The 20008-nt window shown below is 32.9% G+C and overlaps 1 protein-coding gene across 4 annotated transcripts in view; it reads right to left on the bottom strand.

Moving 5' to 3' along the window:
• The window catches only part of LOC145293079 (uncharacterized), a 665443-nt gene that overhangs the window by 67086 nt on the left and 578349 nt on the right, over positions 1 to 20008 (bottom strand). The gene's annotated exons all lie outside the window — the stretch shown is intronic.

Raw genomic sequence — 20008 nt, 5'->3', positions numbered from 1 at the left:
ATATATATATATATATATATACATATATATACACATTATATAATTAATTTCTTCGCTTAACCGTGTAGAGCTTCTACGGTATTAACTGGTTTATTTGTTAAAAAATTACACTGATTAATAACAAATTTGTTATCTTCTGAATCCCAAAATCACATTGGTTTTGCTTAATCAGGTAAAGTTTAGAGCTATAGTCACATGTATTTTTACATTTTTGTTCACATGTACGCATGTGTGGAGCAGTTGAAAAGAAGTTGTTGACTGTAAAATGCCATGTTTTGAATGAAAGTGATTATTTTTATTATATTTTTATTACATTTTCACCCCAAACAAGGCACATTGCCACTTTGGTGTAGGGGGCTACTATCAAGGGTAATATCTACTGGGGTACTATGTGGGAATTTGGGCAGCAAGATGTCTGTTAACGTTACACTTGAACTTCTGCACGTCAGTACAGTTGGGGAAGCAGGGACCTGAATGGAATTCCAAAGTTTAGCGGTTCTGGGGAAGAAACTACTGGAGTAGAAAGATCTTTTACATCTAGAGATCTCTACTCTGTGTGTGTGGGGGTGAGATTTAGCTGCCTGTCGGGTTTGTCAAGGGTGTTTACGTCGTGGGGGCACAAGTGCTTGCAGTTCGTCAGAACATTCTCCATTAAAATACTTGTAGAACAGGCAGAGGGATGCAACATTTCGTCGCTGAGACAAAGGCTGAAGCTTAGATGCCAGTTCAGGGCCTATCAGATTGGCGACTCTCCTTTGAACCTTGTCTAGGAGCGAGAGACTAGTAGAAGATGCACCAGCCCAAATGTGACAGCAATACTCCATACATGGGCGAATGGTGGCCTTATACAGGTACAGGATACTTTCGGGTGTTAGTAATTTTCTAGCACGGTAGAGAGAGCCTACCTTCTTTGCAGCGGCCCTTGTGAACGTTAGGCCAAGGTGTTTGAAAGATGTACTCTCAGATAAAGTGTCGTTGGCCATTGCTATTGGTGGTAGAGAAGGTTTCTTGTAATTATTGAAGGAAACTAGTTTAGTCTTGGCGACATTGAACGTGACCATTTTTTCCCCATTCCACTACAGATTGGAGGTCATCCTCTAGGTCCGAAAGTTCTGAGTGATTATGTCGAAAAGGGATCAATTTGAAGTCATAAGACCTAGAAATCTTCCAAAACTTGGTGATCTGCAGACACGAAGAAGAAATGGCCTGCGTGGAAGGTTGCGGGGCTTTGCAAAGAAAGGCACGTTATCAATGACCTTCTGGTTGACAGAAACAGAATACTCGTCACACCGCTGAACTTTAAGCAGTTCACCAAGGCCTGGACAAGGATAGCGACTGCCTCATTTGCATATGCCAGGCTTTTCCAAGATTGACCATGAAGTTGAAAGCTGGTATTTTTGACAGTCCTCAGATTAAAAGTTCAATGAACGAAATGGAACTGGAAGCGTGGAAGGCATTTGTTCTGGCAGTGAAGAGTTTTCTTAGCAACTATTGTCGTTTTTATGTTAAAAACATTGTTGTTATTATATTAGAATAACATTGTTGTTCTTACGTGAGAAAAACATTTTTGTTATTATGTTAGAAAAACTTAATTTTTAAGCCAAAGAAGAGGAACAATTCAAAATATTATGAGGAATATTGAATACATTATTCCTCTTTAATTCTTCCAGAGAAACAGCTTTTTCCATATATATATATATATATATATATATATATATATATATATATATATATATATATATATATATATTATTTGTTATTGCTTTTGCGATACGTCATGAGTGAATTCAATTATTTATGAAAGTGCATTTTTACCTAAATGCGAGTTGGGAATAGTTTTCCCTTTTTTTTAACCAATTTTGTACCCCCACATGGGGAGCGGCATATATATATATACATAGGGAGATTCGAACCAAACAACAAAGCCATCTCTGACTCCATTAGCAAGGAACAGACAGTCTCGGCCAATGTTGAACGCGAGATATACAGTTGAAATTATAAAAAAAAAATATTTTCAAATGTCAAGACTGTGACATAATGTGTATGACATCATGATTTGCGTATGAGCATAAGTGACCGATTTTTAGCTTTAACTTAGAGTGCTCAACAACAATAAGAACCGAGTTCTTAAAGGGGCTGACATAATCATTACTATAATTACTTTATATATATATATATATATATATATATATATATATATATATATATATATATATATATATAAAAGTGAAATTGTGTGTGTCTGTGTGTGCACATTTTCCTACCTAACTACTCTGTCAATTTTCAGTCTACAGATTCGAGATTTGACATAAGGGGTATTGAGATTTCGGAATTTTTTTTCAATCGGTTTTCGGCCAGAAATTTAGCTGTCAAGGGCTTAAAGAAAAGATTTGACTGTTGAAAACTCTACCAAACTCCTCCGCAAATTTTGTGTCTAAACACTTGAAATTTTAAATGTAGGTAAATTGAATATAGGTCAAACTTTATAATTTGATTTGAGCCCAAAACAATAAATGTTAAGGGGGTCAAAATTGGGGTCAAAGTTAAAAAAAAATTGACCTCTGCAGTCTCTACCAAATTACTTGACCTGAACTCGCCGGACTATTTTGTTTAGTCATACGTCGAGAACATCACCAACATGATCTCCCACAACAGAAAAGCCAGCTTGATCGCCGCCACCCACAGAGTATTCGTCGAGCTCCCGGCGGCGCTTGTGGAAAAGGCATGCTCCTAATTCCGGACCCGTATCGAACTGGTGATTGAGGCTGAAAGCGGCTACATTGAATAGATGTCAACTCTACTACAAGATCAAGTTACCTGAATTGATTTTTTCAATGAAAGTTTTAAGATAAAGCTGGAGTGTTATTTTTTAGGGAGAACCCTTAATGTTTTCACCCTATAAGTAGGTTTCAAAACACCTTGTAAAGATCGCGTCAAGTTAGCTTAATGGTTATTGTACTTGACGCATTGTCTTTAGGTTTTGGTTTCGATCTCAGCTCGAGTAGTTTTTTTTACTTAAAGGAAGTTTTTAGAGAAAACATAGTACTCGCATGCATATGTGTCAGTTTCTATATAAATTAAAATATAACATTTATACGTATTTTACCACCGGACAACGTCAGCCAGTCTGCTAGTTTATACACACACACACACACACACACACACACACACACACACACACACACACACACACACACACACACATATATATACATGTATGTGTGTATGCGTGTGCGTATGTGTGAGTGTACGTGCGTGCACGCGCATGTAATGAATGTATCAAGAATAAGACGCTTAAAGAACAATATTTAAAATAGTATTAACTACATGTAAAAGAATGTAAAAAAAAAGCGATAACTTGAGGCCTATCTATCAATGTCGAAAAGCGCGGGTGTTCACCGACATGAAATGACCATAGATTTTGGCCGCAAGTTCCCTCTCTTACATCTACGTATTTTTTTGTACTTTTCTTTGTTTTGATAAAAGTGAATTTAGTTTGACGGGGAAATAATATCCCGAATAGAACCAGCGATTCAGCGACTGAAGCGAACGTTAATTTAATCAGGGTTATGTCGCACTTCTGTAAACACCTATTTTGGCCCATGGATGAACATATTGCATCTATTTATCGATTAGAGTATCTTCATCTCTAACTCTTTTTTTTTAATCTTTTTGTCTATCTATCGATCTACTAGTCTTGCGTTATCCCCCCCCACAATGTCGCTTTATTTATTTCAAGTAAGGTTCATGTATATATTTACCTATCTGAAAGCATAAGATTGAATCTTAAACTAATAAAATGAGCTTTATAAGTTTTAGAACACAGCTTCTATGCTTAAGGTAGGGTAATGTGTGTTATGTTTATTTTAATTTACTTTTATGCAAAAACGACAAATAAGGTGGTAATCCCCGCGTAGAAAATTCAAATAACTCCGATGTTTGTGAAATATCAATAATACTTATTAGACATCAATTAATTGTATTTTTTATTTTTGGAATCCTTTGATATGGGGCTTCATAATTTGTGACTATCTTCATAGTTGTTGCTTCACCACGTTTCGGCCGATTCATCATCTAGCCTTCTTCACGACCGGATAGGAATACTGAGTCTTGAAACTGTTCCCCAGTAATTACTGCCTTCCATAGTTGTTGTCTCACCACCATCTAGTCTGCTTGCGCATGATTGAAACCGCTATCTTCAGACGATGCTCAACTGGAACCGTAGAAACTCAACGACTCTCTCCACTGCGCCACGGGCCACGAAGCATTATCTGAAGATTTCGATTACAAATTTAATTAAGATTATTGAGAGAGTTAAAATGTCAAATCTTCATTTTTTTCAGACGTTCTTTAATCTGAACAAAGTCGACCAATTTCTAATTGTATATTGTTTTATATATATATATATATACCAATAAAATGTAAGTCAACATTGGCTCAATTTATTAGGCTTCACGATTATCAGTTTTCATAATCGAGCATACATATAATGTTTTTACAAAATTAAGACAACAAACTATGATAGTGTATTTTCTGATGTGTTACGATTGTTTTATAACTATTTGGACAAATTTAAATATTATATCGTTTACAAATATTCCAAAAATAGCTACTCTTTAGACACTAAAATACATTTGTTATACATACATGAATATATTCATAATCCTTATTTTTAGGGATCAAGCAGCTGGACTCACCTCTTACTCATCAATTTTATTTTATTTTTTGTTTATTTTTCGATTGCCTTCTATTTGAATAAGTTCATATTTTTATATTCATTTTATTTTATACTGTTTTTTTCTTCTAATTCTTATAATTATTTGATTTATTTATTTTATTGATTTATTCCCGAAATCCTAATCTACACCTTCATATATTAGTCTCTATTTATATGTTAAACCATTCTTATCTCAATTAACCTCAGTTTATTGCAACTTATTATAGTATTATCTAGATCGTAAGCGGTCGAGAATGAAAGCGTAACTATTCTTATTAATTATTTTACTTAATCTATTTTCTGAGGGGGGGGGTTCTTATCAATTATTTTGTAAAATTCTTTAGGTATATTTTGTAGATGTTCACTAAAAGGAAGATAAAACCAGACTTGATTTTAGCACTTATTTCTCTTAATTTTTAACTGCATGATTACTATTATATGCTTCTTTATTAGTTTTAATTTCATTCTTTTTATCCTTTTCTTTGTTGTCATACTTATTTTTATTCTTTACATTGCTTTTTCCCTTCATCGCCATGTTATCTGTAGTTTATTCTACTATCTCGATTATCCACCTCCTTTATGTATTTGATCTTCCCTTGGTATCCTCACAGAGTTAATGCTTTATTATAGTAATCTTTAATTCTTATCGAATATATTCCAATGTTGTGATATTCTAGATATTCTATTTTATATACTGGGGATGATTGCTTTTTTCCTAAATATTCTTAGGATGATTACACTTATAGTCTACATAGAATAGTATTTGGTTCGGTTTGTTATACGGATCATGAGTATTGTTGTTAAGGTTTATCCAAAAAATTTAACTATTTGCAATCTAATGTTATTTCAAACTTAAGTTCATTACAAATAGTTTAACTTTCTTTCTAGTTCTTTTCTATTATCGATCACGTGAATTAACTAAAAATAATGCATCATCTCTATATAGCCCCATATTTAAGCCCGGTATTTTTTCAATTCATCTCCTTTAGTATGTACAAACCTACTAAGTCCGTTACCCTCAAGTTCGGAGATACCATCGTAACATCAAAATTATTTTCCCTACCCTTCCTTGTCCATAATACATTATCATATCTTAAGGTTCTTCTCGCTAGTTTTATAATTTCTATTTCTAATCTAGTTACATCTCCTCCAATTCCCGCTAGTTTAAGTACTTTCTTAAATAGTTCAGAAGTTTTAGATAGATAATATGGATAAAATATTAAACATGAATTTACTGTTTTTGTATTTAGGAATTTTCTCGAACCGATCTATCGCCTGGCCAGAAGAGATCCTAAAGTTTATGTTGAATTTTAGATTTTAAAGTAGGTATTAATCTATTCAATATCTTTTTTTATTAATATTACCTAAATCAAAAACACATGGTTCAATTAATCTAATGTTGGGTTCATTGTTGAAGTCTGCTTTAATCTAAAAAAAAAAAACATTGTGGGTTAAGTGGTTTATATATTTCTACTTTATCTTGAATGTTCATTTTTTCAACTATTCTTAATGCTAATAAGTTTACGTTATAAAGATCTTTTTCCGTTGCCTTTTTATGATTTTTTATTCATTCAAAATGAGTTTATTATATGTGTCAAATTTAATACAGTATGCGTTGATTGTCTTATTCGCTAGAATTATTATGTTATGGTTGTCACTTATTTTTTGAATAACTTATTTATACTTCTTATTTGATTTAGTATAAGCTGTATCGCCTGAAGAGGTCTCTAATTACTGGTAACTAACTGACCGAAACATGCTCATTGTAGCAACATATTACTGCTTATGTAAAACAAATACCATGATCTGCAGATGTTTGAAATAGAATTTTATTTGGTTTGTTAAGTTTATGTGTAAAATACAATTTTCTTTGGTTTGTAAATCTTATGTTTGAAATACAATTTTCTTTTGTTTGTTAAGCCTATGTTGGATATGGAATTTTATTTGGTTTGTCAAGCTTATGTTTGAAATACATTTTCTTTGATCTGTTAAGATTATGTTTGAAATATAATTTTCTTTGGTTTATTAAGCTTATGTTTTTTCCTTTAGATTGTTAAGCCCATGTTTGAAATATAATTTTATTTAGTCTGTTAACGAAATACAATTTCATGTATGCGAAATACAATTTTCTTTTGTTTGTTAAGCTTATGTGCAAAATAGAATTTTCTTTAGACTCTTACGCTTATGTTTGAAATAGAATTTTCTTTGACCTGTTAAGCTGATTTGAAATAGGATTTTCTTTAGTCTGTTAAGCTTATGTTCGAAACAGAATTTTCCTTGGCCTGTTAAGCATATGTGTGAAACAGAATTTTATTTGGTCTGTTAAGCCTATGTTTGAAATACAATTTTCTTCAGTTTGTTAAGCTTATGTTTGAAATAGAATTTACTTTTGTCTTTTAAGCTGATGTTTGAAAGAGAATTTTATTTGGTCGGTTAAGCTTGTGTTCGAAACAGAATTTTTTTTATTCTATTAAGCTTACGTTTAAAATTAAATTTGCATTGGTCTGTTAAGCCTATGTTTGAAATAGAATTTTCTTTGATCCGCTATTCTTAAATTCAAAACGTTCTTTTCAAGTTGAAAATAACATTTTCTTTAGTTTTACAAGCTGAAAATTTTCATAGAATTTCCTAAACGCGCAGATCGGAGGGACGCATTTTACGAACGCCGTTTCCTGCATTCGTTGTAAATAGATAAGCAGGAATGGAAAGGGATTAGAGTGTAAGGATAACAAGGATGATCGCGTCCTTCAACAGACGAAAAACAAAACCAAAAGAAACTAAAAAAAAAAAAAGAAAACAAAACAAACAAAACAAAATAAAAATCTAAGATTACGACTTTCGATTTCTGTAATCCATTTCTCAATATGGTTATCTGATTTGATCAAGAAAATAACTCAAAAGTCTATTCCCTTACAATCAATTCTGCATGCTTGCACACGCATAAAGGTTATTAAACAATACGTGCAGAAGGTTTTATTCATTTTGTATAACGCATAGAGTTTTATTATTTTCGTTTAAGAACTCATCGTAATACAAACTTTTGACTAGCTTCCAATCATGAACTGATCTAAAGATTCTCTTCTTCCCTCCCCGTTTACGCCATTTCTCACCCTATTCCCCCCCCCCTCTCTTCATTCCGTCCTCTCGCTTTGCTAACCTGACCGTTTAGCCCCGTCAGACAGCTTCTTATTGAAAAATTATAAGTACAGTCACACAGAAGGTAATCACTATTTGAGCAAGTTTTCATAATTGACATTCGAATTGGAACTATAAAAGCAAATAATTAAAAAAATATTAACGAAAGTGACAATAAAAACGTTAAAACTTTTAAAGATGAAAAAGAGTTTGCATAAAAGATAATGAATGATGAAATAAAAATTTATAAAATTTCATACATAACCATAAATAAAAGTATTATTTAGATATAAAATTATGCATAACGATAAATAAATATGAAATAAATAATCTATAATATAAATCTCACCCGTCTGCCTAAGTGTATGTATGTATGCATGTATGTATGTATGTATGTATGTATGCCTAACGATGGATTTTTACGAGATCGGTATCGTTTTGAAGTCAACCCTTCAGACGATAAATATTGAAAAATTGGCTAAAAACATTAATTTCTTCATTCTCAAATGGGCATTTTTCTACAGGGAGGGGTCGTTTTTTTTCGCTTATATTTTCGAAAGTCATCCACGACTAGCCTTAATTGAAATCTTCTCCACTTCCAGTTTGGCAATGGGCGCAACGGAAAAGACGCCACGTTTTTTTTTCCACATTCTTGTCCTCCTTCGTGGTACGGGTTCGAGTCTGCCTGCCTACTACCACTTTTTATTTTTTGCTCAACACACACCTCCAAACACACTCAGGCTAGTTTAATAATAAAACGATATATAATAAAAGTAAAGATATTAAGTGAGATGTTGCCTGAAAATCAGCAGCGAGGAAGACTAAGGAAAAATAAAAATTACTAATGATAAAATTGCGAACAAAACAAATTTATCAAAGCTTCCAAAATGTTGTACAACAGAGAAATTAACATTTACTTTTCACACCTGCTAACTTTACAATGTCGCCATTTGCCCATGCGTCAAGTATTGTTGCCACTAACCACTAGCATTTCAATATTGGACATAGTAACAAAATATTTCTAAACCAACAGGTACCGCACTGTCTGCCAAGCACATACCACTGTCGAATCGCTGTAGTGTTTCATTATAGTACCAATGTTATAATGTAGTTTACCGTAATGTTCACCGCGACCTTGCTAACTTGTAGCCCGTCAACAAAAATACCCGCAACCCACCCGATTAGCAGCAAAAGCCAATTATTTTACAGTAGAGATCGGTGATATCGGAATTTTTTGCACCTTGATAATATTTTTCTGTCTAAGAGGGTATTCTTTCCTAATAATGCACTTTTCTACCAGATATTAAGGTTCGTCCAGTTTTAGGAATATTTGTTATTATTTTAGCTAGTATGTTTACATGTTCTTCCACTAAGCCCATATATACGCGATTATATATATATATATATATATATATATATATATATATATATATATATATATATATATATATATATACGGCATAATCGCGTTGACACACAGGTTCTCGTCAAATCACCGAAGTTAAGCAATGTTGAGCCTGGTTGTACCAGATTGGAGATCATTTGGGAATTCTAGGCGCTGTATGTGCTCTCCGCATTTGTTTCCAGTCGTCATGTACACACACGTCACTTGCCACTGGTATTTAACAATGTCGACTCAGATGTGTGATTGGAGATTACGCACTTCCTGCCACAAAATCTCATGTGCAGACACCCCTTCGTGTGTATCCACAAGACTGAAGGAGCCCCTTATATATATATATATATATATATATATATTTGCGTGTATCTGTGATGAGTGTGATGCATATGTGTGTGTGTGTGTGCATATATGTGCGTGCGTGTGTTTCTATAGAATACAGAATCATCACATTATTGGAGAACCGCAAATCCCATGTGTGTCCGCTGTTATAATTACGACCGGTATTTTCTAATCAGAATCCAAAGAACATACTGAATAATATAAATATGGCGTCTAGGGGAATGTTGTGCTCCAGACGAAAGCTGAATTATATGCACTCATGATTCGCCAAATAACATTCGACATTATTTTGAAATAGTTTCCATAGTTTCCCGAACACCCCCCGGGAAAATACGTGACGTTTTCAATAACGTATAACTGCAGAACCTGACATAAGATTATAGTTAGTTTATTAACATTTTTCATTCTATTGGTTTTTGATGCGTATATTATTTGTCTACGTGACAACGTACTCGCAATGTAAACCTGATAAACGAGTTTCAAGTTCTGTGCTTGATAAAACTTTAAGTCTTAGATGAGAATTTATTTTTTTATTGGTTACATACGTATTCCGCTAGAAATATATTAGCGTCCAAAACTAAGGGACAAAATTTTAAAACTTAATATTTGTTAGAAATAACAACTATGAAAAGCTGAAATTTTTACAACTGGTAGTCGTTATCATCCATAATAACATACTAAAATTTGAATAATTTGCAAAGAATACAAAAATAATTATAACAATTATTTTCAAAATAGGATCGTCCAAAAGTTAGGGACAAAAGTGAACAATGTAAACATTATGCTATATTCAAATTTTTTGATTTCCTCTGAAGAATAAGTCTTACTTAGTCATTTGTAAACGTTGCATAAGCCGGCACCATGGCGAAACGCCAAAAACTTGATTACTCTGTGAGACAAGCTATTGTAAAGCTACACAAGGAAAAGCACACCATTAGAGAGATTTCAGAGAAAGTGAAACGTTCCAAGAGTGTTGTAGGCTGGGTTGTTAAATCCTACAATGATACTGGCAAAATAGTTAGTGCCTTTAAAACCGGCAGACCCTGCAAAACTTCGGCAAGAGAAGATCGAATAATGCAGCATATGTCATTAAAGGACCGTTTTAAGTCTTGCACAGTAATTAAAAGGGTTATGAATAGTACCTCATGTGTTAATGTGTCAAGACAGACTGTTTTTCAGACGACTGCAAGAAATAGGGCTGTTTAATCGAACCACAGGGAAGAAATCATTTGTTACTTCGAAGAATAATAAGAAGAGATTAGAGTTTGCAAACAGGTACGTAATGTGGACATATGAAAATTTGGCAAAAGTATTTTTCAGTAATGAAAGCAAGTTTAATTTATTTGGAAATTATGGAAAAAATAATGTAAAGGACGTATTGGTGAAAAATTAAGTGCAAAGTGTAATAAAAAAGCGTCATGGTATTTGGAATGTTTTCTAGCCAAGGTACAACGCCTCTTGTCCGGTTACAAACTCGTGTAAACGCGCAGACCTATAAAAAACATTCTCACAGGATCATGTTGTGCCAATCATACAGAATTCAGGTTTCGATAGGACTACTTTTATGTAAGATAATGCCCCATGTCACAAGGAAAAGGTGGTAATGAGTTACCTTAGCGAGCAAGATTTCGAAATTATGGATTGGCCACTGCAAAGTTCTGACTTAAATCCAATAGAAAATCTTTGGAAGACCTTAAGAGTGAAAGTTATGGAAAAAAATCCCACTAACACGGAGGATTTGTGGATGAAGCTTCAAGAAGAATGATCTAAAATTAGTATCGAGGATTGTCAAGAACTGATTCGTTTTTGTAGTCGATGTGCAGCTGTCATTTACTAAATATTGATTGTACATGTATTTTTATTGTTTTTTGGCTGTTTACATTATTTTTCTCAATTTTGTTCCTTACTTTTGGACGTTCCTATTTTTAAAATGAATAAATAATTGTTATAATTCTTTTTCTATCATTTGCAAGTGATTCAAATTTTAGTATGTTATTATGGATGATAAAGACTACCAGTTGTAAAAATTTCAGATTTTCACAGTTATTTCAAACAAATATTAGGTTTAAAAATTTTGTCCCTTAGTTTTGGACACTACTGTATTTTTATAATGGACACTTTGTTAATAATTATACGAAAAGCGCGGGCAGCTTACAAAATTAATAAAAGGAAAATTCTATCTTCGTCTATTTGTTCACGATAAATTTAAACTACTATTCAAATTACTTGTATACCATAATCTCTTCTTCTCTTCTTCTCTTCTATCTATATAAATAAAATGAACTCATTTTTTCCCGTCTGATTTTGACATTAATAGGATTAAAAATCAAGATATTTCATGCAAATATAATATGCACAAACGGCAGAACAATATCTGAGGTGTGTTATAGGCTTATTATTTCTCAAATTACTCGATAATCTTAGATTTCTATACTTTTTCTGCTGAGAAGTCACGGCCAAAATCGGTTAAGATCAATGGAAGTGGTAAAATATTTTCTCTCTTATAAATTCCTCCTCCCCCTGCCACCACTTAACACCGTTTTGGGATCGTTCACAAGGAACAGTTGAGAAGAGAACACCGGTTTGGCTTCGTAGTTCTTTCATGTGAAGTTATTTAAAATCACTAAACTAAGCTGCAGTGCTCTGTGGCGTAGTGGCTAGCGTGCTGGACAATTCACATTATATTTTCACGTTCGTGCCGACCTACCGTAGTCGTTTTTTTTTTCCTAAACAACTGGAATGGACTTTTCTTGGTGGCCGAACTGTTAACGTTGCAGATGTTTTTTTTTTTTTTTCATACTTTTTTTTCCTACTTTTACTCATGACTCCGGGTTTGATCCTTCCTACTTACCTGCCATAACATTTTTTAAAACTCCGCCCCCGTCCCGGAAACAAACACTCGGGCAACGCCGGGTACCCCCGCTAGTAGTAGATAAACGAATTTAATTTAGAGCAACTATTTAAAATATTTTACTAAACAAATTATAAGTGGCTGTTGTTAGGTTAGTTGTCAATCGGCAAATAGTTTAATGAATGCTGGCGACCGGGTATCATTTCACTCTGTTGCTAGGTATAGGCACTCGCAATGTACAGTCAACGAACGTTTAGTCTGAGATAGGGAATCGTAATCGAATCACCAGGAACCATTTTTCGTGCCTATATTTGTCGTGCCTAAATTTGTCGTGTGTAAATAGAAAAATTGGTAGAATACTTTTGCGTTAAAATTTATCGGATGCGCACGTGCCTGCGCACGTCAAATCGTATAAAACTTCTGCCCAAATGTTTTATGCCCCTCCTTCCATAATCTCTGATTTTTCTCGCGTTGAAAAATGAGTGAGAATAAAAGTGTACCTGCAATTAATGTCAGCTCGTGTGTCTTGACCGATTGGTAAATGAGTATTCAGGTGTGAACAGGTGAAGAAGGGCGTTGATTAAAAGTAACACTTTACACTCGAGAGATTTATGAAAATATGGCACCGTTCGTTCACTAATTACATTTCACTTCAAAGCAAAGTTAAACAAACGCAAAAAGCAAAATGAACCTCACCAAAAACACCAAAAGTAAATAAACAAAGAAACAAACAAAACACAGACAAAATAAAAACAAAACAAAACACCAAAAAGAACAACAAAAAACAAAAACAAAACAAAACAAAGAGAAAACCAACAATTAATTAGATTACTGTGCCGCCATATAATCTGTGTGTTTAGCAAATGACATTTCCATCTTAAGCGAAATTCTGTTTCAAACTTTAGCGAAAAATGCTATTTAAAACTTAAGCACGATAAACCGATGTAAATTCCCTTTCTTTATCATTATTTACATGGCAGGTGCTTAACTAAGCTTCAATCTATGCCCCCGTCTCTGTAAGACATTCACAGCAAACACCTAGCTACAACTATTGTCTACAATTCCACTTACTCTCTAACTGCGCTTAAAAGTGAACGAAAATTCCATGAGCAAAGTTTTTCTTGAACTGCCTGATCGTGCAACACAATATCAAGATACTACTTCTTAGCTCTCTATAATATAGTCGATTTCAAGTCCAATGTAAACAAGATCTCGTTGATCAATCGTCTTCTACAAAATTTCAAGCAGTATCAATCATCACGGTTTTGTCTCACCAGCCGCTTGCCACTCATTTAATCCATACCATTGAGTGGCATTTGGGCCTTGATGAGTGGTGGATATATATATATATATATATATATATATATATATATATATATATATATATATATATAAAGCTGAATTTGTGTGTGTGTGTATGTCTGGTCACGAATAGACTTCTATATGGTTGACTATTTAAAAAAAAAACTGATTGCATATAATGATAGGAGATGTATCGAGACACAGGAATGGGTATATTTAATCTGGCAGAACGGTGGTTCATTAAAATTGTGGTGTCTGCGTTCGCGTCTGGTCCACAAAGTATGGAAATAAAAAAACAAAAAACAAAAAAAAAAACGTTTACAAGTGTTTTTGATATAGATGTACATAAGAATACTTTGATAAGTATGTTTTAACTTAAATAGGGATGGTATAATAAAATTGTGGGGTCTGCGTTCGCGCCTGGCCCCTATAGAATGGAAATAGGCACAGACTTTAATAAAGACTTTTCATATCTATCTGCGTAAGTATACTTTGATAATTATGTTTCAGTTTGAAGAAATATGGTATAATAAAATTATGAGGTGTTCGTTCGCGCCTGACCTCCATAGAAGGAAATATGTCACAAAGTTTAACAATGTTTTTTTAATATAGATCCACAGAATATTTGTGATAAGTGTGTCAGTGTAAACAGGTATGGTATAATAAATTATGGGGTTTATCTATTTTATTTTTACTTTCATCATATTTTGCTTTGGTTTTGATACCCCCAAATTCGAAGCGATCTCTTTACAACCCTTCCTTTTCATAACCTATCATACTTTCATAAATCAGAGTCCATTTTCTGTAGGCTGCTGTTGAACTTAGTCAACGACGGTTACTTTTGCTAGTATATATATATATATATATATATATATATATATATATATTTATATATATATATATGGTGTATGATATAAAATTATATATATATATATTTATATATATATATGGTGTATGATATAAAATTATATATATATATATTTATATATATATATGGTGTATGATATAAAATTATATATATATATATTTATATATATATATGGTGTATGATATAAAATTATATATATATATATTTATATATATATATATGGTGTATGATATAAAAATATATACATATATATATATATATATATGGTGTATGATATAAAATTATATATATATATATATGGTGTATGATATAAAATTATATATATATATATTTATATATATATATTTATATATATAATTTTATATCATACACTATATATATATAAATTTTATATTTTAAAATTGTTAGGGTCTCTTTTGTACATAGTGCACAGAATTTATCTCCTGGTTTATATGGTTTGCAAGATTCAATTACTCGCCATTTACAGTTGAAAGAAATATTGCTATTTTTTAGTTGCCAAATATAGTTGGATACCAACTTAAACCAATCTACCGATCAATTACAAACCAACCCACCATATAATAATCCAGCACCAGACCTAACGGAAAATAACCACAATAAGCAAGAGGCAATATATTTTGGTTCCACATCTGGCCTAATGAAACATAGAATTTCAACGCACAAATATTTTTTTAAAAATAACTCTCTGTCAAACCAAACTACTCTATCCAACTATATTTGGCAACTCAAAAATAGCAATATTTTTTTCAACTTGAAACGGCGAGTAATTGAATCTTGCAAACCATATAAACCAGGAGATAAATTCTGTGCACTATGTACAAAAGAGACCCTAAAAATTTTAAAATATGAAGATATAAAAAATGCAACCACCCTATTAAATTCAAGACAGGAACTAATCTTCACATGCAGTCATAAACGTTGGTTTAAATTTAATAAATATAAACCACCTTAAATCATTAAAAATTACTTATTAGTAAAATAGATTACAATTTTTTATTATTCTGTAATGAATTAAGTTAGACTAATTATCCCCCTTACATCCTTTAATTAAAGAAAATGACTAATTATCCCCCTTGCATTATTCAATTATACAAATAACATTAACCTAAAATTTCTTTCGAATTATAAACCGTGGCATCTTTAAATCAAAAGTATGCTAACGGAAATAAATTATTGCACGAGCGTTCTTCTTAAAATTTATCATTTCATAAGCTGAGAAGCTATAACAAACATCTATATGAGTACTTTAACCATAGTTCCTGATTTCAAAAGGCGAAAAATTAAAAAGTAAATATTTGTACCTATGTTTTTATGTATATATCTGTATATCTATGTATATGTATATATGTGTCTATTTTTCATATATATGCATGTATATATTTGTGTATGTATGTATAATATAGTACTTAAACCAAATTTATATTTTACTCTATTTATTTCTATTTCTAACCCATATTAATTTTCTTATCAAGTTTAAATCCATACCTTTATTTTAATTTTTTCCAGATACATCTGCCTTACTTTTAATGCTAGGTTTATTTATGGTGTCTTTCACATTTAATAAAAACCCTTCACAATATTTGCTGAGGAGGAAAATTTGTTTATTAAAAAACTATATGTAATAATTATTGTCCGTAACTTGATGTCTACCACAATACAAACACTGTTTTCCGAAACGATCGTACAAATAATTGATTTTGTTGTTGTTCCTTCTTATGAAACGGATTTTTAATTTAATTATAATTTGATTTTGAAATTATCAATCACATTACTATATATATATATATATATATATATATATATATATATATATACCAATCGACAGGAATTATGATTCCTATACTGATGATTGAGCATAAAATACTAGTGTCTGTACGCATAAGAGAATAATCATTATTTAATCATAATTATCAGGGCCCTTAAGGATAAACACTGTTCACGTTCGAACACTGGATTGATTAATATCTGCGCCCGAATTGAGCATTTATTAGTTCCTTATTCCCTTTATTCTCATGGCAGTTATTTGGTAAAGGCTTGGCAAATGGTGTCAAAAGTGGCTTCGAATCTCCCGACCGGTAGCGATTGTAACACTGATGATTGCATAAGGGTGAAACACTAGTATTTATGGGTATAAAAGAATAATCACACACACACACACACACACACATACATATATATATATATATATATATATATATATATATATATATATATATATATATATATATACCGGACTTTGGGGTAATTGCGCCGACTAACTAAAAGTGCTCGTTTGGCAACCACGCATATAAAGAGTACTTTTTTTTGGCGGAATTACCCCCAGATTTGGCACAATTACCCTAAAGTACGGTATATAACTTAAAACGATAAAAATTCTATTTCAAACTTTTAAAACCTGACAGACCAACGAAGATCCTATTTGAAACATGTTAGATCTTTAATTGTATCCAATTGCATATTAGATCTTTAATTGCGACCAATTGCATATTTACCGATGAAAATGCCACTCTAGTATCAAATGGGCCGATACACACAGCCCCTCTTAGAAATGCAAGGACGCATCGAAACCCCTCCAAACAAACAAACAAACAAACAAACAAACAAACGAGTTACATAGATGAGCGAATAAACGCAGAACGCTGCACTGGAGGTGTGAAAAATACAGTCGCGCGCCCGTAGTGTCAAGGAAATCTTCAGGCGAATACAAAGAAACGTATATCAACCGAAATCCAGTAATTGTAAAGGTTGGTTTGCTGATAAAATCTTAACGCGTACGCATTCACCACCAACGCTGTGACGAAGACGGCCCGTGGCATATGGACCCTTTGCGACGATTTTCCATAGTACTCGTACTATGTAATTCAGTACAAGCTGATGCGTATTTGGGTGAAGAGCGACTGAACAGACCCCCCCCCCCGTCCTTTGCCAAACCAGACTCGACTGATGAGGAGGGTGGCTAGTAATTCATCAGGCTAATATAAAAAGACCTCTATATGAAGTGGCCTTCTTCTTCTTCTTCTTCTTCTTCTTCTTCTTCTTCTTCTTCTTCTTCTTCTTCTTCTTCTTCTAATTCATTGGAAGCAACAAATGATTCCAGCGCGTTATTCATTATTGCCAGACGGTTTTTTATACTATTGAGAAATAAGCTTTTAAATCCGTTTAGGTTCTTTACCAAGTAGAGCTGCATTAGTGTATAATTTTCTTTATATACACAAACATTATTGGCTACATATCTGCGAACATATGTCAGCTGTGATTTCTTTTGAAATGAGGCTGAATATCGAATGAAATAAAAACTGAAACGTGTATACGCATACGCAGCCAGTAATATTTGTATATATAAATTAATTATATATATATATATATATATGCAGGGGGCAGAAAGACAGTCCGCACTTGTAATTTTTTCAAAAACTGAAAATTTAAGCTAAATATAATGTAACTGTTCAAGTGAACAATACCTCATTTGATTGGCGTTTTATTCTTGTAGAATTTTATCTTTTCATATTTGACTTTTAATTGAAATATTCTTGTAAAATGTGTTTGACTCGTAATGAGGGTAGAGATTTATTTGCTGCCCACCTCAGCAAAACGTGGCGCAAGGCCGTAAAGTGGGAAACCAGCCGGCTCCCCTGCAATTGTAAAAATTGCTTGAGTAACCCCTTCGGTAATCCCCGGTAGGGGGCGCCTCAGGCAGTAAGCGATAAACTTACTCCAGTGGAAAGGCCTGGGAGGATGGCGCCTCAAGCAGTAAGCAATGAACTTACTCCACCCGAAAGCCCAGTTGCAAGGCCTGGGAGGGTGGACCTCCTAGGTATTACCAAGGCGGCGTACCTCAGTCCAACAGGTGCTGGGCCGGTTTCCGGCCCCTCACCCGTTGGGCTGGGTGTCAAGTGACGAATCCTTGACGAGTACTACTACCCTGTCTCCCTGCAGCCGAAGCCGCTAGAAGACACATCGCCAATTATTTTTTATAAACACCGGCTGTGCTAAACAACCAATGAAAACGTTTCAAAATTATTATAAAAATTGTCGAATTTTGGATTCAATCAGTTCGCCGTTAACTACGCCACGGACCGCATTTGATTCTTGGTCGCCATCTTGGTTACTGATCTGAACTACGCGGCCATCTTTGTTCAACAGAATGTCTCAAAACTTAACAATTCTAGTGTTTTATTATTCCGTGTTTTGGTTTTTCACTGAGAATGATTTAAAAACATTACAATGATCTAAACATTATTCTCAATGAAAAACCAAGACACAGAATAATAAAATAATGTTAAATAATACACATTGTTGGTGACTACCCCCTTATTTAAATATATATATAAGTTCATAGTGCAATATCCAGGTTTCGTGAAATTAACTAGTAAAAAAAAACAACTAGTGGAGCAGAGTAAACAACGTCAGAAGCAGCTGACTCGAAGTATTATATATAATATGATGATTGTGGTCGGTTGATGTAAAGTAATAATAAACAACTAACAAAGCGTGAATAAGAAACTAGATCGGAAACTCGTATGAATAGACTTCAAAATGAAGCTATATCAGATGAAAGAGAACAGAAATCGACGGAAGAGGGGAAATATGATTTACAAAGTTAAAAAAAATACTAAATATGAAACATTAACTAAAACAAAAGATGTAGACAACGATGCTAGACTGGGACGATGCAAATATCCATAGGAACAGTAATAAACAAAATAGAAATTTTGAAAGCAATGAAAGGTTTATCAAAACGTATACGGAGGAAAAACAAGAACAGGCCAATCGGACCTAACAGAAACAAAACACTCCTGGAGCAAAATATAGGGAAAGTGACAAGACAACACTAGAAATGCTGAATGGCTGAAAAACATAAACAATAAAACTTCAGGAAATCGAAGAAAGATCAACATAATATAATATATAATAATAATGATATATGAATATAATAATAAACCGCCCAAGACAACCCTAAGAAAAATGGCAGATAGAAAAGGTATGGAACACATGCATAATGGTTTTAAAAAATTGACGACTCTACATGAAAGGCTAATGAAAACTCTGAGAAGAATGTATTAACAGAATCATAATGGCTAATCAAAGGAACAATTATATTATTATAAAATAATACCGAAAAAAATAGAGACCAATAATATATATGGTGAATATCTTGTATAAGTTGAAAAAAAAGAGAGTGCTTAGTTGAAGCGCAATATTATATATATATAGCGTAGGGGTTAGGAGCCTTGACTGCCATACAAACGGTCGGGTTTCAATCCTGGCTTGAGGTAGTTGCCTGTCTAACCGCACTGATGAGCTGTGAAACAGTGAAACAGTACTGTATGTGGATGACTATATATATATATATATATATATATATATATATAT

This window comes from Euprymna scolopes, chromosome 2 (genome assembly GCF_053919585.1).
Source record: "Euprymna scolopes isolate OS-2025 chromosome 2, ASM5391958v1, whole genome shotgun sequence".
NCBI lineage: Eukaryota > Metazoa > Mollusca > Cephalopoda > Sepiida > Sepiolidae > Euprymna > Euprymna scolopes.
Note: the sequence above shows the minus strand (reverse complement) of the source record. Positions and strands in the feature narration are given on the sequence as shown.